Genomic DNA, 24,312 nt, shown 5'->3' on the forward strand with positions numbered 1-24,312 from the left:
TGAGCTATATAAATTCTGCCCTATGAACCACTGTCATTTAATCATTCATTTTGTGTTTCGTTGTCTCTAATTATTTGCCACCATAAATACTTTTTTTGGCCAGGCCTGGGTCTTGAATTCAGGGCCTAGGCACTGCCCTTGGGCTCTTACCTCCAATTAACCACTAGAAATCCAGAAGTGCCGCTATGGCTCCAGGGGTAGGGCAGTATCCTTAAGATGGAGACCTCAGAGACAGAGTCCAGGCCCAAAGTTCAAGCCCCATGACTGACAAAAAAGACTGGGAGTTTGGCCTAGTGGTAGAGTGCTTGCCTAGCATGCACGAAGACCCGGTTTTGACTCCTTGGTACCATACACATAGAATAAAGCCCGAAGTGGTGCTGAGGCTCAAATGGTAGAGCTCTAGCCTTGAGAAAGTCCAAGGTCAGTGCTCAGGCCCTGAGCTAAAGCCCAGGACTGGCCAAAAAAATACTAAGCTTAATTAGAAAAATCTTTATGAATATAGTTAACCATGATTATACCTTACCTTTTGATTTTTCTACCTGTGGAGTTTCATCCATTTCAACAAGAGGCTTTTTGTTTGGAGGTTCTGGAGAATCAGGAGAATCTTTTATAATTTCAGCTTCAGCCAATTCTTCCTTTCCACGTTCTAAAATTCCTTTCAATCTTTTAGAGATAGAAATAATAAAATGTTAAGAAACTTTTAGAAATCTATAAATGGTTCTGATAATTAAACATTATGAATATTAGTTTTTATAAACCAGAGCTGATCACACAAAGTAAAACTAAGAACCAGCAACTTCTATGAAAAATCCGGTATGAAACAGAGCATAGGTGGCTTATGCCTATAATCCTAGCTACTCAGGAGGCTGAGATCTGAAAAAGTGGTTTAAAGCCAGCCCAGGCACTAAAGTCTGTGAGACTCTTATCTCTAATTAACTACCAGAAAACCAGAAGTGGAGCTGTGGCTCAAAGTTATAGAGCACTAGCCTTGAGCTGAAGAGTTCAGGTCAGGGACAGCACCCAGGCCCAGAGTTCAAGCCCAATGTCCAATCACCGCAACCACCCCACCTATCCCGCCCACAAAAAAAAATGAGATGTAAGAATTAATGAATTAAATTCAAATTTCTCTTTGCCTTATAATAATGGAAATCAGGAGTTAGTTCAGGAATTAGCTATAAAATGGAAAAAACTAGGAAATATGAAGCTAAAATTTATAAGGTGAGATGGCATTTCAAAGATCCTGCACAATTTTAAAGATATGGAGAAAGTACTCCAAATCACAAATAAGACTAAGATATTTACTGTTACTTGTTTTGTTTTCTATGTAGTATGGAAACATATTTAATTTCCACAACTTAGAAACTTAACTCTAAGCTTTTACGGGGGAACACCATCACTTTCAAAACATACAGAGGTAAATCTGAAGGTCAGTGCAAAATGAAGGAGTTCTTTTTTCCTGTTCTTAATAGTGAGCAATTTCATTTCAGATGCTAAGAGCCCAAAGGAAAAACTAAACTTGCCAAGTTTAAGAGAATAGTATTCTTTCTATTTACAAAATTGTGTCATTTCTAGAATTACTGTGAAAATATACCAGTGGAGCTTTTGGTAGGGATATGGATATGAGTTATAGATATGTATCCACCTTAAAATATATGGGCAGGAAAGATATTTATCAGCATTTATATAAAGAAAAAAGTAATCTCGTACACAAACAACAACAAAAAAAACGTATACATTGTAAATATCAAGAAGTCACGTCTCTGAATCCTGCCAGGATTTTTCCTGTTCATAATCTTTTGTTACTTTGTCTGACTTATCCTCCTTGTCCTCCCACTTTCTGCCCCTTTTCTTTCTTTCTTCTTCTTCTGGGGGATTGCTCCTGCATGCCATCAGACATTCCAAGATGCTTCTCAGAGTTGTTGATATGGGCTCTGACAAGTGTTTCCAATTCATTCCACATGATACGGTACTGTTCATCTCTGCAGTGAAGAGTTAAAATAATGTTCTCACAATGCCCTTAAATAATATTTAAACATAATACTGAAGTATCACTTCATACATGCTCACATTAAAAAAAGAAAAATAAGTAGTGTTGCACTTCTATGAAATCTTAAGAAAACACTTTTTCTGTAAATTCTGTGTTTATGAGTTATGAAGACAGCCAGATGCTAATGGATACCCTCTTTAATCTTAACTGCTTAGTAGGCTGAGATCTGAGAATCATGATTTGCAGCTAGCCAGGAAGAAAAGCCCGAAACTCCTATTTACAATTAGTCAGCAAAAAGCAATAAGTAGCAGAGTGCCGACCTTGAGTTATAATACCAAACAAAAACATGAGGCTAGTATGGACACAAGAAATAAAATTAATGAAGTATAAATACAGAAATTTAAATCAATTTATGGTCATGAAAAGGAAATACACCTTCCTTCTTTTTTTCTTTTCTTTTTTTTGCCAGTCCTCGGGCTTGAATTCAGGGCCTCAGAACAGTCCTGGGAGCCACAGCACCACTTCAAGCTTTTATCTATGTTTGTGGTACCAAGAAATTGCACATGGGTATTTGTGCATGGTAGGCAAGCACTATACTACTAGGCCAAATTCCCAGCCCCTCTTCCTTCTTTCTTACTGGACATGATTAATGGATTCTAAGTCAGAATGAACTCATTTTAACTACATCATATTGCATATGTGTATATATACTTACTTTCATTTTTTTCCATGCCAGAATGGGGGCTTGAACTTGCAGCCTCAAACTCTTGCTTAGAATTTTCTCTCAAAGCTGGTGGTCCAGCAGTGGAGCTATACCTCCACTTCCATATTTTTTGCTGGTCAATTAGAAATAAAGAGACTCATACATTTCTGCCCATGCTGGCTTCTAACTATAATCCTCAGATCTCGGCCTCCTAAGAAGCTAGGATTATAGGTGTGAGCCATCAGCACCAGTTCGTATTTCACATTTTTAATCTCATGTTTAAATTACTTACATGTGAAGTAAGTTATCTTAAAAAATTCAATTCAAATGATTGTAAAGAATAAAGGGGAAAAAACACTACCTTTTATGACCCTTTCCTCTGTTACCAACTGTGGAAATAAGTAGAGGATCGTTTTTTCTTTCCATATCAACTAAGTTGTATATTGTTTTTGACAGTTTAACACATCTTCTTCTGTCAAACATTCTTTCACAATAAGACTGGCTAATGGAACTACCTGTTAGGATTTGGTTTTTTTTTAAAGAAAAGAGAAAAATCTGTCTTGAAATCAAATTTATCGAAGTATGGAGACACAATCTGACTTTATTACCACAGTAAAGGTATCTGTAACTATTAACTTCAGTTCTCAACTACTAATCCTTTCATTGTAACCAACTCACACATTTCTTTTTTTTTTGGTTTGAGAAATGACATTAGTTGCAAATAGTTTCTTTCTACAAAGAAGATATAATAGAGATAGAAAAAAAGAAAATTATATTTAACACTTACCGCTTGCATGTTGAATATGGTGGTTTGTGGAATAATCATGGGCCAGTATCGAGTGTGTTTTTCTAATTGATCTTTTGCTTGTTCCAAAGGGATCTCAAGACTTCCATCGATTTTATATCTGGGGTCTAGAAAAGGAGTTAATCTGTTTTCCCTCATAAATTCACCAAAATCCTAATGATAACCAAACAAGATAAATTTAGAAACTATGTCTGATGTTTCAGTATGGGTTACATGTAATAATCTCTTCCCTGTCTTCTGTCCTGTGATTTATTTCAAAGTACTTTCTCTAGCAGTGGCTCTCTCCTCACTACTTTGTTCTCTCCTTATGAACTTTGTTTTTATTGAATGGAAATGAAGAAAGCTTCAAACACGCACCGGTGGTGCATTTTCCCTTCAAAATTCCCAGAAACATTCATTTTACTTTATCTGGATAATTTAAGTCTTCTCTATTGTATGAAAAAATTAGTTAATGCATCAGAAAGAAGATCAATTTGCTTACTCTAAAACCTACCTAGGATAAATTAGCAAAATGTTAACAGTGGTTATCTTTGAATGATTATAACTTGTTCACAATTTTTTGTTTTTGGTTTTTCAGATATGTCCCACAAATAAATACTAATGAATCTTCCTCTACCAAAAATATTAAAAAAAAGGTCTGTTTAAAAAGAGAAAAGTAGTTACTTAAAATAAATTGCAGGCCAAGTGATGGTTGCTCATATCTATAATCCTAGCTGAGCAGAGTGAGAGCTGAGCAATATACTTTGAGGCCAGCCCAGACAAGAAAGTCTTAGAGACTCTTATCTCCAATTAAACATTAAAAAGCCAGAAGTGGAGGTGTTGCTCAAGTTATAGAGTGTTATGTGCAAAGCCCAGGTATAGCACTAAGTTCAAGGCCTACTACACAAACACAAACACACACACACACACACACACACACAAACACACATACAATTATGACAGCAATTACCTAAAATAAATGGCAGAAAACACTTTGCTGGTTATAAAGTATGTTCATGTGTGTATAAATTACATTTTAATTTCCATAACCATGCTAAAGGTAGATATCCATAAAGTATAAGTATGAAAAGGGAGGCAAAATTGAAACAAAAACAATAGAATTTCTATGAAAAACATACACCATTTCCTTGTATTATATCCTATTTTTGTATATTCTAAAAATAATACACAAATTAATGTTACTTTAAAGCAACAGCAAATTCAAATGTTTCTGCTTGCAATTTAAATTTTTAGAAATTTATTTCCATAAATCTTAGATCAAATTAATTTTCCATCTCTATAATTCCAATGTTTCAGTAGATTCCAGTTACTTCTAAGTATACAATGAATACCTACCATGAAAATCTCTATCACGATGGAAGGAAGATGGCACCGAGACAATAGGGACGCTGCCTAGCTCTCTCTGACAAAAAGAGAGAACCAGGGAATCCCACGAGCCAACTACCTAAAGAAATCCACAACAACAAACTCAAAAAGCAATGGAGAAGGACTCAAACTGGAAAAGAAATCCAGATAAAGCTCACATCCAACTATCTCAAAGAGTTTGGAACGTGAAGAGCCCTCCTCCAACTCTCGCCGCCGGATCCAAGCTGCCAAAGCCATGGCAAGCTGCGAAAAGTGGCAGCTAGCGCCGGATGAAGCCACGAAAAGCGGCTTGAGCGGGTGCCGGCTCCACGCTGGGAAAGTGGCGGCGGGCACCAGCTCTAATCCACGAAAAGCGGCGGTAGTGGAGGGCACCAGGATGGGAGCCCAGCGGCTGCAGAAACCAGCACAGAACCGGGCCAGCGAACAGCGGAAGCAGCGGAACCCAGACGCGGAAGCAGACAGCGAGCAGCGGAACCCAGACGCAGAACACAGGCGGCGGCAGAGACCCGAGGGGAGTGAAAGACTCCCCACTACAGTGGAGCATCCGCAGACGGACTCAGAGGCCTGAGTAATACAGCGCATCCCCAAACACATCGGGAAAGCAGAGCGGGTGCCAAGCAATAGAACTTAACTCAGACCCCAACACCCCGCCCCGGGAAAGACTGGCGGGAGCAGGGGGGCAAGGAATTTAGAATCCTGTCCCTTCTCTCAACAGCCCCCTCCCTCAGGCCATTGACTGGAGATTGACAAGCAGGCTACCCATAAGACCCAGCATCCCACCAAGGGAGGCGGGGCTGTCCCAACTCCCATCTGCCCAACGGGCTCAACCCCAGCCCCCTGACTGGAGACTGACAAGTGGGCAGACCCTAAGACTCAGCACCCCACCAGGGGAGGCGGAGCTGTCCCAGCTCCCACCCGCCCACCAGGCTCCTTTCCCAGGCCACTGGATCTGGAGAGTGGAGGGCTTTGTGGCCCTGCCTTACAACAGTGGGTAGGGGGTGCAGGAAAATAGGAGCCAGAATCTGCCCACCCTCAATTCTTGAGCGGGGCATCCTCCAGCTGGGAATCCTGAGCAAGACTCCACCTAGGGGCCCCCCACAGTCACAGACTCTGACAAAGCAGTGGAAACACAGCAGGGATCTGAAGGCCCGACCAGCAGCCAAGCTCCCCTTCTGAGAACCAAAAAGGCGCGGCTCCGCCCTTGGAGCCCATGTCCCCAGCTGGGCCCCGCCCCTGGGAAAAGAGGGGTCTCCTGCTGGTCCTGCTGAGAGCCCCTGAAACTCTCAATCCCCAGACCCTTGGGTTGGGGCCGCCCCTGGAAGCAGCACAGGAAAAAGTCCGCCAACCGCGCTCAGAGGGAAGCTCGCAGATCCATCCCATGGTCCACTGTGAGGCCACTGGTTGGGGAAAGAGCTAGTCGTGCAGCAACACATAAGTTTTATTCTAATACTTTCCAAAATTTGTACTCAAATACGCTACCTACTTACCCCCTGACTTCTCCCATTCTATTTTTCTATCTCTGGACCTCTGCTCGTCTTTCAACCCTTATACTGCATGGATCTACACTTGATAGCTGTTGAGCAACACTGTATATCTAGGTGTTTAATTATTCTCTAGGCTCAGAGGGACTTAAAGACAATAGAGATTGGATTGAGAGGCTTATTGTTTTGGGTATAAATCGCTTATTAGAGTGGTCGGTAACTGCACAAAAAGAAAGAGTGATAACACCAATAAAAACTTGTGAACATCTAGAGTCTGCCAGCTACAGAGGTCTAGGTTGGTTATATCTGAAAAACTATAATCGTGTTTAGTATTAATCTTGCTCCCATTTTCATATGGGCAGAACAAGAAACTCAAGAAAAATGTCAAATCAAGAAACAACAACCCCCACCCCCCTCACCCAAGACACAGAGAAGAAACGGGTTTGATTCCTTTGTACCACAGCCAGAAGTGGTCCCAAGTGGGAGAGCTCTAGCCTTGAGAAAACCCAAAGACAGTGCCCAGGCCCTGAGTTCCAGCTCCAGGACTTGCGAAAAATAAAATAAAAAATAAATTTTAAAAAAGCAGTGTGTAAATTACTATCCCACAATCCATAAATAGATCATCTAGGTGAAATATTAACAAACTTCACGGCTAACCTATGGCAAAGACCAAATTGATAATAGGCATATGCAGAATATTCTACCTACCTAAAGAAAAATAGGCATTCTTGATGGAACTTCCACCCAAAACCATAAAGCAAGTTTTAGTAAATACAAGAAAAGTAAAACATTTTTTGCCCTTCGGTTAATCTTACATTGTTACTGTATCTGACTTTGTTACCGGGTGTATTGTACATTCATTTGTTTATTTGAAAATAGGAAAGGGAAGGGGAAACACAAGAGGATTTGGAGGAGGTGGGGGGAGGGAAATGGGGACAAAAACATGAGAAGGGGTATCAATGTGTGAGAAGTAATGCACCTACTACCTAGTGAATGTAACCCTCTATATATTACCCCAACAATAATAATTAAATTAAAAAATTTTAAAAAGAAAAGTAATTTTTGTATCTTTAATAGATACAAAAGGGATCATAATAGAATAAAATTACTATCAGGAAAAACTATAAAAAGCTACACAAACACATAGAGACTAGATAGTATATTTTTAAATGAATAGTGAGTTATTAAAAATAATAAAAAAGGATTCCCTTAAAAGTAAAAATTAAAATCCAAAATACTTGTTTCTCAAGAAGCTGAGATCACAGTTTGAAGACAGTAGGAAAATCCATCAGAATCTTAAACCACTGAGAGAAACCCAGAAGTGGTGTCTGGGGGGAGATTTGGGGAAATCCAAAATACCATACCAACAGGATGTTGGTGGGTTTGCCTATAATCCTTGGTACTGAGGAGGCTGAGATCTGAGGATTACAGTTTTTTCATTGTAATTAGTAAAACGGTTACATGATATTTGCCAGATAGAAGGTGCATTAATTCACATACATTGATACCCTTTCACATGTCTTGGTACCCATTACCCTACCCCCACACTCCCCACCCGTCTTGGTTTTCCCCCCTTCCCTATCAAATTTCAAATAACCAAATACAAATAAATTCAATATATCAGATAACAAAGTGAGATACTATAACAATATGAGATAACCAAGGGACAGCAAAGGAGATGAGAGACAACACAGTACATTAGGGGCCACAATCATTCGTTATATGGCTTTTGTTTCAATGTCCTGGAGGTCCTTTTCATTAGCTTCACACTATATGGCCTTATGTACCAAGATTTGGCTCTATTGCAGATCTCTGCTCGTAGAGCCCAAGGTTTCTACTGATTATGACGAATGAGGGAAACCATTGAGCCTAGGTTCCTTTGAGTCTTACTTACTTCACTTAATATGATTTTTTCTAAGTCTTTCCATTTCCTAACAAATGGGGCAAAGTCATTCTTTCTGACAGCAGCATAGAATTCCATTGTGTACAAATGCCACAACTTGTTGATCCACTCATCAACTGAGGGACATCTAGGTTGGTTCCATATCTTTGTTATGGTGAATAGTGCCGCAATGAACATTGTTGTGCTAGTGAATTTAGTATGCCCTTGTTTCTGGATGGTTGGGTAAATGCCAAGTAGTGGAATTGCTGGGTCATAGGGGAGTTCTATGTTTAGCCTTTTGAGGCACTGCCATACTGCTTGTACTGTATCTTTAAATAGACTAATTACTAGGTAGATTGTTGAAATGTTGAATGTATTTGACTTCAGTTTAAACAAAAAAGCAAAGTGAATAGTTAATTCCTTTTTTTTTCAATCAAAACCAAGTTATTGTGCATGTTTTAAATTTTGCTTGAAGGAAGAACAACATGCTAACACATCTGCCAACAGGATGTTGGTGGCTTTTACCTATAATCCTTGGTTATGAGGAGGCTGAGATCTGAGGATTATAGTTTGAAGCTGGCTTAAGCAGAAAAATGTGTGAGACTCTTGTCTCCAAATAACCAGCAAAAAAAGCCAAAGCAGAGTTGTAGCTTAAGCAGTAGACTGCTAGACTTCAGCAAAAAAGCTCAGGGACAGTGCCTAGGCTCTGAGTTCAAGCCCCAAGACGGAAAGACGAACAGACACACAGACACACACACATACACACATACCCCAAATGCCAAAAACTATGGGATGCGGAGAGGGCAGTTTTAAGAAAGAAGATTGTAGCTATCTAGTACTTTCATTAAAAGCAAATAATTCATACATTTCATAAAATACATAAAATAATGAAACATTTTAAGAACTGAGGGAAAACAAGAACAAGCAAATCTCAAAATCAAGAAATGAAAAGAAAGATAAAATTCAGGAAGAAAAACAATGGCAATCATTTCTTCCTAATCACAATATCAAAATAATGCAATGACATAGCTCAGTACTCAGAGAAGACTTAAATTTTAAATGCACAACTAATTACACCCTGTCCTAATCTATTTAGAAAAAACATTAGCTAAAGGGTCCAGGAAATAAATACACAAATAATATATGCGTGACTGCCATTCACAAAAACCACAGTAAAGCACAGTTCACTGGATTCCTCCAGTAACAACAAGTACATGTAGAGTAACAAAACTGACAAATGTCTGCATAAGTACAGGGATAAGAGCACTTCTAAATGAAAGATCCACAGCTTTCTTGAGAAGTAATGATCAGGCCCTAGGCACAGTTCCTATGTTCTTTTGCTCAAAACTAGTAATCTTCCACTTTGAGGCATAGAGAAACCATTTCTATTTGCCAGGAAACGTTTTCAAAATTAATTAAACCATTACATTTCCAAAGTTTGCCACATTCTTTTGTTAAACATTAATATATATTTATTAAAATAAGTTTGCTTCTGTTAGAAACTAGCAGTTGAGGGCTGGGAGTTTGGCCTAGGGGTACAGTGCTTGCCTAGCATGCACAAAGACTCGAGTTCAATTCCTCGGTACCACATACATAAAAAAAGCCAGAAGTGGTGCTGAGGCTCAAGTGGTAAAGCTTCTAGCCTTGAGAAAGTCCAAGGACTGGCAAAAAAAATCTGGGATATGTCACAAGCATATAAGCATATCTACAATATCTACAGTCCATCACTATCTCACTTCAGAACAAACACATATCACATGACCAAAGTCAATCACTTATTCTCTGACAGCACCTATCTACATAAAAGAGCATTATAAAGAGTTTAACCAAATGTCAAGGCTTAAAGGTTTAGAGAATGACGTTTAAATCTTAAAATTGCCTTAAATATCCAATCCTAATTGGATGAAGAATTTACAATTCATCTAAGCCAGCTAATTTATAAGCATTGAATGTGAGTTCAAAATACTGTGTGATTTCCTTCATCCTTAGTATCTTTTCCAGTTCCTGTTAAGACTCATCCACTTATATTTTTGGTCTGGTAACAGCTGTTTTTTAAATATTTTTGTAGATTTATATGCCCTTAATAATTCAATGGTAAATTTATTTTCATGTTAAATTATATCACTGCTGGAAATAAAGTATTTCATATTAAATTTTTAAAAATGCAAATCAGCCAGCCATGATGGGTTGCACCTGTAAGCCCAGCTATTTAAGTGGCTGAGATCTGAGGATGAAGGTTCAAAGCAGCCCAGGCACTAAAGATTGAGAGACTCTTATCTCCAATTAACCTCCATAAAATGGAAAGTGTGGCTGTGGCTCTGGGGATAGGGCAGTAGCGCTGAACTAAAGAGCTCATGGAGGGGCCAGGAATTTGGCCTAGTAGACTGTTTCCTAACATGCATAAAGACCCAGGTTTGATTCCTCAGTACCACATACATAGAAAAAAGCTGGAAATGGTGCTGAGGCTCAAGTGGTAGAGCACTAGCCTTGAGAAAGTCCAAGAACAGTATTCAGGCCCTGATGCCCCTCAGCAGATAAATGGATCAAGACAATATAGCAACATGGTACTTATACACAATGGAATTCCATGCTGCCATCAGAAAGAATGACATCGCCCCATTTTTAAAGAAATGGAAAGACTTGGGGAAAAAATCACAGTAAGTGAAGTAAGCCAGATCCAAAGGAATATACGTTCCATGATTTCCCTCATTTGTAATAATTAGTACACATCTAGGATTCTCCTAGCAGAGGATCACAATAGCTTAAAAGCTATGTACATACAGGATGAGACTATACAAAAGGAACTCTAAGATATGGAAATAAGAGGTTTATCTTTGTGACTATTGTTCTTAATATACTATGTGCAGTTATTTCTTTTCTCTTTTTTCCCCTTATGGTTAATCTTATGTGGTTATTGTATCTGACTTTCTTACCTGGTATATTATATGTATGTTTATTTGTTTCTTTGAAATAGGAAAGGGAAGGAGGAAAACAAGATGATTGAGAAGGGGACAGAGAGAGGGAAAGGGGGAAAAACATGAAAAAGTGTATTAAGTTTTGAGAAGTAATGTACCCACTATCTGACAACCGTAACTGTAACCCCGTAACATTACCTTGACAATAAAATACAATTTAAAAACAAAAAAAGTTGCATTGTACTTGTAACCCCTCTACACAACTACTTTAAAGGTAAATTTTTTTTGCCAGATCTGGGCTTGAGCACAGGGCCTGAGCACTGTCCTTGGACTTTCTCAAGGCTAGAGCTCTACTCCTTGAGCCTCAGCACCACTTCTGGCTTTTTTTCTATGTATGTGGTACTGAGGAATCAAACCCGAGTATTTGTGCATGCTAGGCAAGCACTCTACCACTAGGCTAAACTCCCAGCCTATTAAAGGTAATTTTTAAACTAAAGACAAAATAAAACAGAAAATCAAAACAGCTCTTTCCAAAGTGGTATATATTCAAAACCAAGTGTTAACTACTTGGCTATAAAGGAGGAGGAAATGTCATCTGCAGAGTGGAAATCATCATGTTAAGTAAAATAGACCAGATTTGAAATAGTACATACGACATCCAGCTTTCAAAATGAAAGACACAAAAGGAGGGAGGATTTGAAAGGGGTCCTTGGGAATGGGAGTAGGAAAGGGTAATGGGTGGGTCAACGTGATTGTAGTATGTTAGATGCATGTGTGAAAAAAGTCACAACAAACCCATTATTTCATCCAATAAAAAAAACCCAGCTCTTTCCCATGACTCACCGCTCTTCAGGAAATCTACATGAGCATCCTTGTGATGAAGCAGTTCCACGTCATAATTGGCAGATATGTTAGCATGTTGTTCTTCCTTCAAGCAAAATTTAAAACATGCACAATAACTTGGTTTTGATTACAAAACAAAGGAATTAACTATTCAGTTTGCTTTTTTGTTTAAGCTGAAGTCAAATACATTCAACATTTCAGCAATCTACCTAGTAATTAGTCTATTTAAACATACAGTACAAAAGTAACAATGTTCTTAGGTAACAATGAATATAGAAATTTTGGAGTTTCTGTTTTACTAATTAGCATATTTTTTACACGACATGAAAATAACGTACATATACTGAAAGTGAAATAATGGTTAAAAGAGAAAAAGCATCTTCAAATACCTACAGGGAATTTAATGAACACCAGTTATTTAAGATAGCAAATACAAGCTAATAAGTAAGCCTTCTAACTTGTTTTAATATAATAAAAATTTGAACACTATATATTTACTTAAGTGAGTAAAGACTAAAAGATATAATGGCAGAAGCAAACAAATGTCAGCTATAATAAGCAAGTAATCAATATAGTCAGTATTTTTATAAGGTGTATTTGTAAAAAAAAAAAGCATATAAGTGCATTTGTTATTTTGTCAATTGTTTCTACATTAGGAATATGAGCCTAAGGTATGTCCCCCACAGGCCCTTCTTGTTGGTTATAGGGCTTGAACTCAGCACCTGGGAACTGTCTCTTAGCTCTTTCACTCAAGGCTGGCGCTCTACCACCTTGAGCCATAGCTCCACTTCCATTTTCCCTGGGGGTTAAATGGAGATAAGAGTGGACTTTCCTGCCCTTGCTGGCTTTGAACTGCAATCCTCATATCTAAGCCTCCTGAGTAGCTGCGTTTACAGACTTAAGCCACCAGAGCCTTACAATATAGTAATAAGGAACCAGCATATGGAATTCAGAGGAAACTAATAATGAAAGAATTATATTTCCCCAAAAATTGAATGCTGATACTTAATGGCAGAGCAAAGTGAAACTGAACTGGGGCCGGGAGTTTGGCCTAGTGGTAGAGTGCCTGCCTAGCACGCAGGAAGACCCAGGTTTAATTCCTCAGTACCACATACATAGAAAAAAGCTGGAAGTGGTGCTGAGGCTCAAGTGGTAGAGCTCTAGCCTTGAGAAAGTCCAGGGACAGAGCTCAGTCCCTGAGCTCAAGCCCAGGACCTGCAACACCCCGCCCACCCCCACCCCGCCAAAAAAAAAAACCTGAAAGTGAAGCCAGGTATGGTGGCATATAGTTATAATCTCAGTCCTCAGAGCTAAAATGGGAAGGTCATTAGGTCAGGATTACACAGAAACATCCTGTTACCTCCACTAAACTGAAACTAGTACAACAACGTCAGTGTGAAGTCTTAGGTAGAATAGTTACTCAATATTTTGGGTATAATCAATACAGTTAAATTCAAGTCTGCTCAGAAACAACTCTTAACAGCTTACAATATACCCACCACTATGCTGACAACAGACAACTTACTATAATGCAAATGAACAAGAAGCAACAGATTCCTAAGAAACCCTATTAGTTAAATCATAGGACTCACATCTCTGAATTTTCAGCCATAAAATAAACAATTGCAAGCTATGACTTCTTCTCTAGTTAGAAACAAAAGTAGCATAATGATTCACTAGAATATAGCAAGTATGTAAAATCTAATGCCTCCGAAAAAGAATCACAGAAAAACAATTTAAAATACAGGTTATGTTTAATGAAAATAACAAGAACACAACTGTTCTTTATCTTATTTTACACATTCATAGCGTAAATAAAAGTACAGGATTTTGTTCTGTGATCTTTTCCTGTGGATTTACTAACCTGGTCACAGACACTGAATGTGGGCTAGCAAAATAAAAAATATAATACAGGGAGAAAAAGTAAAGATTACATTAAAATGAGTATGACTGGTCAAACAAATATTTTAAGAGCAAAGCTTTCCAAGTGGCAGGAAACAGAACCTTCATGGGAATATTTGTGATCGTAGTGGAAGCCAAGTCAAAATGTTGCTGTACTAAAAGATTCAATTTAGTAGCAAGATGCCGTCCCGCCCGAACACTGTGAACTTCACTGGCTAAAACAGGGGACAACTACAGAAAAGTATGCAAAAAAGAAAACTCAGACATGAGAAGAAGGTGATGAATAGGCAATCAAAAATCAACAGAATCTTTAAATTTGTTAATTCTCTTTAAACTTAACTTACTTAACAATTCAATTGTAAATGATGGAAATGTTTTCTCCATCCACCAACTCTAAAAGTATAGAATTAGTTTCTTAGTTTCTTTGTTATCAAAGAAACTAGAGTATGTTAGAGTATGTTCTTTGGTAATAAGGAAAAACAATTTTTATGTAATAAAATTAGTTATTAAAGGAAATAAAGTTCAATCAAGTACTTGGAACAATACAAACTCTTTATAGGTTTGCAACATATTTCATTAAAATAAGTGTTAGGGAAGCAAAGCAAAGAATATTTGAAAAAAATCTACAAATATAAGTCTTATGAGCCAATTGAGATATGTGCCATAAAGGTTTGCCTTGCAAATTTTGCAGAAAATATTGAGTTAATCATTTTAATTTTTAAGTTTTCCCCATATTCATTAATAACAATTCACAATAATTTTCTCATCTAACACTTATCTATACTTACTTCTTTTTTAGGACGATCAGATACAAGGCTGTCCTCACCCACTGGGTAGGTATGAATCAAGACCAACTCACATTTTTGAATCTGCATGAGACTTATAAAGAAACTTTTTACTTAAGATAAAATAGAGGATAGATAGAATATATACTCTCTAAAGAATTGAATTGAGGCAAATAAACAATTAAAATCTTAATGTACTAAAAATATAGGGCTAAAATCACATATTACTATTGTTAGGTTACAGAGTATATAATGAGTATATAAAAGTATATAATACATTTGTATTAACACTGAGAAGTAAATAATTATACAAATTGAAATAAAGTGAAAATTATTAATTTTCTGTGTATTTAAAATGCACATAGGAAAAAAATCTTTGCAGGGTGGATGAGGTGGGGAGGCAGATTCATGGGGATTGAATGCTGGGCCTGTGTGCTGTCCCTGAGCTCTTCAGCTCAAGGCTACTGCCCTACCCTTGAGCCACAGCCCCACTTCCGATTTTCTAGAGATTAATTGGAGATAAGAGTCTCCTGGCTTTGTAGTGGTCACGCTGGCTTTGAACTGTGATCCTTAGATCTCAGCCTCATGAGTAGTTAGGATTACAGGCATAAGCCACTGAACCCTGCTGTAAAATTCTTATAATTATTTTTCAATGAAAATGATAAAGGAAATAGACATTGAATATTAATTTTTCTGTGTTAATAATTTTTTGCCAGTTCTGGATCTTAAACTCAGGGCCTAAGCACTGTACTTGGGCTTTCTGTTGGCTAGTACTCCACCATTTGGGCCACAGCACCACTTCCAGCTTTTTTTTTCTGGGTATGTAGTACTGAGGAATAGAACCCTGTGTTCCATGCATACTAGGCATGCACTCTACCACTAAGCCATGCTCCCAACCCTATACTAATACTGTCATCTCAAGTACTTGGAAGACCAAGAATGAGAGCAGTGCAATTAAAGACCAATGCAAACAAAAGTTCACAAGACTCCTTCTCAACTCCTTAACGCATAACACAACACAGTGGCATGCACCTGTCATCATAAGCTCCTTGAGATGCTCAGATTGAGAGGACTGTAGAGTCTGGACAAGAAGTCTCTGAAGCACTAGCTCTACAGAAGGGCAGCTGGCCATAGTGGCAAGTGAGTGGAGCCAGTTAGCACAAAAACCTAATAGTAGGCAGATTACACCTCAAGTGCTTTAGGATAGGAAACAAGATTCTATCCTAAAAATAACCAGTGAAAAATAGGGATGAATGGAGCTGGGAGTTTGACCTAGTGGTAGAGTGCTTGCGTGAAGACCCAGGTTCCATTCCTCAGTACCAACATACATAGAAAAGCTGGAAGTAGTACTGAGGCTCAAGTGGTAGAGCACTAGCCTTGAGGAAAGCCTAAGAATAGTGCCCAGGCCTAGAGTTCAGTCCCCAGGCTAGTTAAAAAATAGGAATGGAGGCATGGCTTAGTGGTATTATGCATGCCTAGCAAGAGCAAGGGCCATGAGTTCAAATTCATGTATAGACAAAAAAAATATCACATAATGCAATAAACTATTACATTTTAGTTTGGTACATACAGAATAATGCCACTAACAATCAGCACATTTTCTAAATGTGAGCATGAGGCATCAAAACAAATACATATTAGAAATTTATTTTCTTACTGTATTTTATTGTTGCAGTAGAAATTTGTGTATTATTTTGTCCTTTTTTCTATGTATGTGGTACCCAGGAATCAATCCTGGGGCTTCATGCATGCTAGGCAAACACTCTACCACCGGGCCAAACTCCCAGCCTATTTGTTCCTTATCACTTTTCCTAGCTGAAAAAGTAATATTCTAAAGTACAAGGAAAAACAAAAAAGTTTCTAGTCAAAGTTAGAATTTCAGGTTCATCTGTTAGATCAAATAATAGAATTCCAGCAAGTATACTAATCATATTTAAATATTTTCAGCAAGAGCCGGAAGGTTGGCCCAGTGGTAGAGTGCTTATCCTGTACACACAAAGACCCAGGATCGATTCCTCAATACCACATACATAGAAAAACCTGGAAGTAATGCAGTGGCTCAAGTGGTAGAGCTCTAGCCTTGAGAAAGCTCAAGGACAGTGCTCAGGGCCTGAGGTCAAGCCCCAGGACTGGCAAAAATAAAACATATACATATATATATGTACATATATATATATCTATGTATGTATTTTTTTCCCTCAGGGCCGGGAATTTGGCCTAGTGATAGAGTGTTTGCCAAGCATGCACAAGGATAGATGTTCAGTGTAACAGGTATATTTAATTTTATTAAAATTCTTTGGAAACTGAAAGGCCATTTATACATATACTCAGAACATTTGCTTTTTGAGCTAGGAGTTTGGCTTAATGGTAGAGTGTTCAGTTAGCATGCACAATGACCCTGGTTTGGATCCTCGGAACCACATGCATAGAAAAAATCGGTGGGGGGGGCAGGAGTTTGGCCTAGTGGTAGAATGCTTGCCTAGCATGCACGAAGACCCAGGTTCAATTCCTTGATACCACATACATAGAAAAAAGCCAGAAGCGGTGCTGAGGCTCAAGTGGTGGAGCCCTAGCCTTGAGAAAGCCCAAGGACAGTGCTCAGGCCCTGAGTTCAAGGCCCAGGACTGGGATAGAAAAAAAAAAAAATATATATATATATATATATATATATATATATATATATATATATATAAAGAGAGATAGCCAAGAAGGTTACCAGTATCCTAATAACTCAGGATACCGAGATCTGAGGATCTCAGTTTGAAGCCAGCCAGGGAAGAGGAAGTCTATGAGATTATCTCTTATTAACTAACAAAAAGCCAGAAGTGGAGGGATGGTAGAGTGACACCTTTGAGCACAAAGCTAAGGAACAATACTCAGATCCTGAGTTCAAGTCCCAGTCCTAGCACAAAAACAAAAACATAAAACAAAAACAACCAAATAAAAAACTACAAATAATCCAGGAGCATAGCCTAGTGGTAAAATGCTTGCCTTGCATGCACGAAGACTTGAGTTTGATTCCTTGATACCACATAGAAAAAAGCCAAAAGTGGTGCTCTGGCTCAATTGGAAGAGCTCCAACCTTGAGAAAAAGCCCAAGGACAGTGATCAGTCTCTGAGTTCAAGCCTCTGGACTAGAAAAAAGCAAAAAAAATTTAAAAAAAACACTGTAAATAATCACATAAATACATGAAGTTAAAGACAATATTTTATGAATTATACTCACTGATCTGAATTTGCAGCTAGCTTGTTATGTTCATGAATTGTTTCCTGGACACAGTCTTCAAGCATTCGTACATGACTATCACTATGGAAAGAAAAGACAGAGAAAAAAAATTAGAAGGAAAAAAAAAACTAAAACAATTATTGGCTGTTGGTTGTATGAGCATGTAAAATTATTTCAGTAGATATATTTTTATTCAAAATTAACAAGCTAGCTTTAAAAAAAGCCTGTAATCCTAGCTACTAGATCCTCATGATCTGAGGATCATGGTTTGAAGCCAGTCCAGGCACTAAAGAATGTGGGATTCTTATCTCCAATTAACAACTAGAAAACTGGAAGTGGGGCTGTTGCTCAAAAGTTAAGGCAGTAGCCTTGAGAAGAAGAGATCAGGGACAGCACCCAGGCCCAGAGTCCATGCCCCATGACTCACAAAAAAATATAAAAGAAAACATCCAAATCTTTCCATGATGATAATCTAAATCAGTTTTCACCTAAATTGGCCCATTTTATTTAGAATTGAACACAGATATAATACCAGGGGAAAGACTGCACTGAACACTTTCAATATGCTTAAATGATTTCATGCAAACCCTAAATTTCACATAGAATCCACAACAGAAATAGAATTCCTTCAATGAAACGATGGTTGCAACTCATATATACCCCAACTTTTTGCATTAGTAATGCAGATTATTCGGCCCCTATTCCCAACACGTTCTGCATTCTCCATGAGTAAAGTCTGAGCCTCATGTTGATATTCAGTAATTTTGGAAAGGGTCTCCACTGCAGCCACAAGACCGTGCAGAATACTGCACCACTCGGGGTCTGCTCGAGGGTTAGGAGGCCCAACAGCAGCTAATGATGCCATAAGATACAAACAGGAAGAAATGGTGGTGACAAAGGAGACAAAAACACCAGAAGAAAACTATAAACCATATTTCTGAAAAAAGAGGACACAAGTATCCTTAACAAAATACTGCTATAACTCAGACATACACACACACGTACATATATACATACATATATATATATATATATACATACACACACACACAGAATTACACAGCATCATCAAGGAAGATTTACATCAGGCATAGAAAGCTGATTTGATATCTTAAATAAAAAATCAGGGGCCAGGAGTTTGGCCTAGTGGTAGAGTGCTTGCCTAGCATGCAGGAAGGCCCACATACATAGAAAAAAGCTGGAAGTGGGGCTGAAGCTAAAGTGGTAGAGTTCTAGCCTTGAGAAAACCCAAGGACAACTCTCAGGCCCTGAGTTTAAGCCCCAGGACTGATTTTAAAAAATTCAATTTATATAAAACATCTTATGAATAGAATAAAAAAAAATCAGGGCCGGGAATTTGGCCTAGTGGTAGAGTACTTGCCTAAAATGCACAAAGTTCCAGGCTACACAGAAAAAGATAAAAGTGGTGCTGTGGCTCAAATGGTAGAGTGCTAGCCTTAAGAAAGCTGAAGGACAATGCTCAGGCCCTGGCAAAAAAAATGCTCAGCACTAGCAAAAAAAAAGGATAAAAAAAACACAAAAATCATGTAACCAACTCTATAAACACAGATACAGGGACTTAACAAAATCGAGGTTTAAAAAAATACCCAGTCTACCCTTGGTTATCTCATATTGTTACACTCTCTCACTTTGTTACCTGATATATCAGATATAATTGTATTTGGTTATCTGAAATTGGATAGGAACCGGGGAAAACAAGATGAGGGGTGGGGGAGGGGGGAAAGGAAATGGCGATCACGACATGTGAAAGGGTATCAATGTGTGGGAAATAAGGTACCATTTATCTGGCAAATACCATGTAACCCTTCTATTAATTACAATAAAAATATATTTAAAAAAATACCCAGTCTAAAAAAGCTTCAGTGAACTAAGAACAAAGAAGACTCTTTGGGGCTGGGAGTTTGTCCTAGTGGTAGAGTGCTCACCTACTATGCACGAATATCCGGGTTAAATTCCTTGGTACCATATACACAGAAAAAGGCAGAAGTGGTGCTGTGGCTCAACTGGTAGAACTCTAGCCTTGAGAAAGCCCAAGGACAGGGCTCAGGCCCTGAGTTCATGCACCAGGACTAGCAAAAAAAAAGAATCTTCTTAAGTAGATACTAACAAAAACCCCACAGGGCAGAGCATTGGTGGTTTACACCTATGCTCCTAGCTACTAGCTACTAGTAGTTGAAAGATTTCCGAGTTCAAAGCTAACCCAGGAAGTTTATGAGACTCTTATTCCCAATAAAGTACTCAGAAGAGGCTAGAAGTGGTGCTATGGCTCAAACTGGTAGAGTGATGTCCTTGTGCAAAAAAAGTTTGAAGACTGCATCCAGGCTCTGAGTTCAAGCCCCAGGACCATTAAAAACAAAACAAACCACAATAGGTAACACTACACCAATTATGATGTTTAGAACCAAAAAGTCAGATAGCTACAAATTTGACAGTTCTTCAAATTGTTAAATACAGGTTACCAAATTTCCAAAAAATTAAAATATAACTTTCACACACAAATAGCATGCCTATATTACCATTATAGACAACAGCCAGAAGGTGAATCTGAATATGATTAACTGACAAGGAGATAGATAAAATGTAGGGATCTAATGCATGAGAATACTAGTCATAAAAAAGACTGAAGTACTTACTGGTGAATACTATAATATGGATGAACCTTGAAGATACTGCAAATGCTAAGTCCAAAAAGGCAGTTACAAAAGACCATATGATTCTATTATATGGCATGACTAAAACAGAGAAATCTGTTCTGTTCTAGAAAATAGATTAGTGATGCCTTGTCTGATGGGAGTATGGAGGAGATAACACATAACAGCTAAAAAGTATATGGAGAATTTTAAGGTGAAGACATATTGTAAAATTGAATGCCCATCTGTGAATATATTTTAAATGATAACTTGTAGGTTTTAAGTAGGGAAATGGCTAGATACGTGAATTATTCTTGATAAAGCTGTTTTGAAGGAAGAATATGTGTACTGGATAGACTATATATATGCCTATAGTCCCAGCTAATGGGGAGGGTGAGGTGGGAAGATCACTTCAGTCTGAAAGTTCAAGGCCAGCCTGAGCAAGGTAATAAGAGTATGTCAAAAAAGGAAAAGTATGAGGTGAATGGAAGGAAGGAGAAGACAAAAGAGAGAGGGAAGGAGAGAGTGCAGGGGAGAGGGAAGAAAAGAAGAAGACAGGATGAGCAGAGAAAAAAGAAGAAAGAATGAGGATTGCTGCGGGAAGTTGGACAGGAGGGGATGGGAGAGGAGAAGGGCAGAGGGGAGAAAAGAGAAGGCAAGAAGAGGAAAGGAGGAGAGGAGAGAGGGATGGGGCAGAGAGGAGGGAAGGGTAGAAGGGAGAGTTGCACTTCATAAGTTATAAAAGGCTATAATGAATATAGGGGCTGTAATGTGGCTTAGTGGTACAGTGCTTGCCTATCATATGTAAAGCCCTGGATTCTTTTTTCTTTTCTCTTTTTTTTGTCCAGTACTGGGGTTTGAACTCAGTGCCTAAGCACTTTCCTTGGGCTTTCTCAAGGCTAGCACCTCTACCACTTGAGCCACAGCACCACTTTCAGCTTTTCCTATCTATGTGGTACCGAGGAATCTTCATGCATGCTAGGCACGCACTCTACTGGTAGGCCAAACTCCCAGCCTAGGTTTAATTCTTCAGTATCACATAAACAGAAAAATTCAGAAGTAGCAGTAGGGCTCCAGTGGTAAAGTGCTAGCCTTAGGCAAAAGAAGCTCAGGGACAGTGCCCAGACCCAGAGTTCAAGACCCAGGACTGACACAAAAAGGAAAAAAAAAAGAACAATAGGTAACTATGTTACCAGTTGTAAGGCTACATATATATATATGTATACATATATATATATTTTTTGCCAGTTCTGGGCCTTGAACTTATGACTGAACACTTTTTTTCTTGAGGTACTTTTGCTCAAGGCCAGCACTTTACAATCTCAGCCATAAAGCCACTTCCAGCTTTTTCTGTTTATGTGGTACTGAGGAATTGAACTCAGGGCATCATGCATTCTAGGCAAGCACTCTACCACTTAGCCACATCCCCAGCCTAATCATAAATATCTTAAGATCAAATGTTATGAAAAACACATTTTCACAAAGTAATCCATTAATTCCATTTTTTAAAATGACAGAAAAAAATTACAGGAAAATTTTTAAATAATATATCCATATATTTTGACACAGATCTCTTACTCTCTCATTCAATTTTGAATTTTGCTTCTCTCCTCTTTCTTTTCTCTGAAATAATCATACTGAACCATAATGTCTGCCTTTTACTAAATTCACTTAAATTCATATTTTAGTCCCCTTCCCTAAATATTCCCTATTCATACCCTTCTATCTATAAAAAAAGGAAGTGTTTGGTTTTTCCTTTTTTATTTTTGACAGTCCTGGGACTTAAACTCAGGGCCTAAGCACTGTCCTTGGGCTTTCTCAAGGTTAGCACTCTACCACTTGAGCCACAGCACCACTTCCAGCTTTTTCCATATATGTGATGCTGAGGAATCAAACCCATGTGTTCGTGCATATTAGGTAAACATTATACCACTAGGCCAAACGCCTGGCCCAAGAACTGTTTTTTACTCATAACTTTTTTCTTTTTGGAGGCATAAAGCTGATACAACAATGTTGCGGATATACGGAAAAGGCAAAAAGAGTGAGGGAAAAAGAGAGAAAGAAAGAAAGAAAGAAAGAGAGAGAGGAAGACAGAGAGAGAGAAAGAGAGAGACACAGAGAGAAAGAAAGAAAGAAAGAAAGAAAGAAAGAAAGAAAGAAAGAAAGAAAGAAAGAAAGAAAGAGAAAGAGAGAAAGAAAGAAAGCCTAACAAATATTAGTAATAGTCCGGGAGTTTGGCCTAGTGGTTCGATTCCTCGGTACCACATAGGCAGAAAAGCCAGAAATAGTGCTGTGGCTCAAGTCGTAGAGCATTAACTTTGAGGGAATCCCAAGGAGAGTGCTCAGGCCCTGAGTTTATGTCCCTGGTCTAGCAAAATAATACTAATAATAATAATCATAATAATAATAGTGTTTAAATTGATAATAAAATTAATACAAGTAAGGTAGAGAGGAAGCAATGGTGAGGTAGTACAGAGAGTGCCGGGACTGCAACCTGGCAGAGAGGAGAGGAGGAAAAGGTCCTGGGATGCATTTGGAGGGAATCCTACAAAATTCCTGCACACCCCCAAAGCCCAGGAGGAAGAGTCATCCACGCTGAGCTCCCAGTAATGTTTTCCCGAGATGAAGACCGGGGCGCAGAGAGCAAGCCTGCGGCCGGCTCCATCCTCCCTGGAATCTGCGTGTCCCCGGTCCCATCGAGAGGTCCTCCCGTGACCAGGCAGCAGAGGTGGACTCTGTATCCAGGGACGGAAGGTCACTATCCCTCGGTACGGGCTGAGGGTCTCTGTCAGTCCGGGAACGGAAGGAGGACTGAGCTGTGGCTCCACGGGCTGGGGCATGAAGAGCAAGGCGCACTTACAGCTTACCAGAGCATCTTCCAACTGCTGAAGTTGTTCCACATCTGCCTTTTGGTAGGCTGTCATCAAGTCCTGGTACACCTGCCTCAGGTGAGCCTGCTTCTGGAGAAAGTGCCGCTCCACTGTCCACAGTTTCTCTAAACCCCTCCTTCCTTGGTTGAGAAAGCTTTCTACAAGTGGTCCTCGCCTTCCCCCTGGAGATTGGGGTGGGGCGCCGCCACGTACAATTCCACTGTCATCTCTCTGTGTCTGCTCACAAATGAAATCCACCGGTCCACGATTTCCCTCCCCTCCTCTAGGTTTCTCTGGTTTTCTTCTTTCTTCTCCCACATAGTTTCCATGTGCTGTAACATCACCTCTCGTTTCTCCTCAGCCACCCTCTCCACTGGTGGGTGGGTGTGACCCCTGTGCTCCCGAGCCTGGGAGCAGTGCTCACACAGCAGGTTCTTGTCCTCCTCACAGAACATGTGCTTGGTCACCCGGTGGGTCCCACACTGGTGCTCCTGGGAGCTCAGGAATCGTCGGAGGCTGGCTTTTCCCATGGCGGAGACCACCCTGCTCAAAACCACATTGCTTCGCACTTCTCCTTGCTGGGAGGGCTCCCTGCACGCAGGGCACCTGGCCGGAGTTGTGGCTTCTTCCCAGGCAAGGCGGGGACAGGGGCGACAGAAAGTGTGCCCACACTTGATGGTGACCGGGTCCATCAACGTGACCATGCAGATGAGGCATCTCACCTCTTCCTGGAAGGCTCGAGCAAGGACCGATTCCATCTTTCCCAAGAGCGCAATTCTAAAGAGCATGTATTCCCGCAGCCCCCTCTGCTGCTGCTGCTGCCTTGATCCTCGGTAGCCTGAGGCTGCCTGGTTCTGGCTGCAGCAGGGTCTGCTCCAAAGACAACCTCCCCGGGCT

The 24,312-nt window shown here is 39.3% G+C and overlaps 2 pseudogenes; both read right to left on the reverse strand.

Annotated features, from left to right (window-relative positions):
* The window catches only part of LOC150039602 (integrator complex subunit 13-like), a 48,437-nt pseudogene extending 29,678 nt beyond the window's left edge, over positions 1 to 18,759 (reverse strand).
* Positions 18,760 to 18,816: 57 nt separating this feature from the next.
* On the reverse strand, positions 18,817 to 24,173 carry LOC150039603 (tripartite motif-containing protein 43 pseudogene; annotated as a pseudogene).
* Positions 24,174 to 24,312: the final 139 nt, after the last annotated feature.

The sequence above is a fragment of the Megascapheus bottae genome, unplaced genomic scaffold (genome assembly GCF_031878675.1).
Source record: "Megascapheus bottae isolate mThoBot1 unplaced genomic scaffold, mThoBot2.hap1 HAP1_SCAFFOLD_41, whole genome shotgun sequence".
Classification (NCBI taxonomy): domain Eukaryota; kingdom Metazoa; phylum Chordata; class Mammalia; order Rodentia; family Geomyidae; genus Megascapheus; species Megascapheus bottae.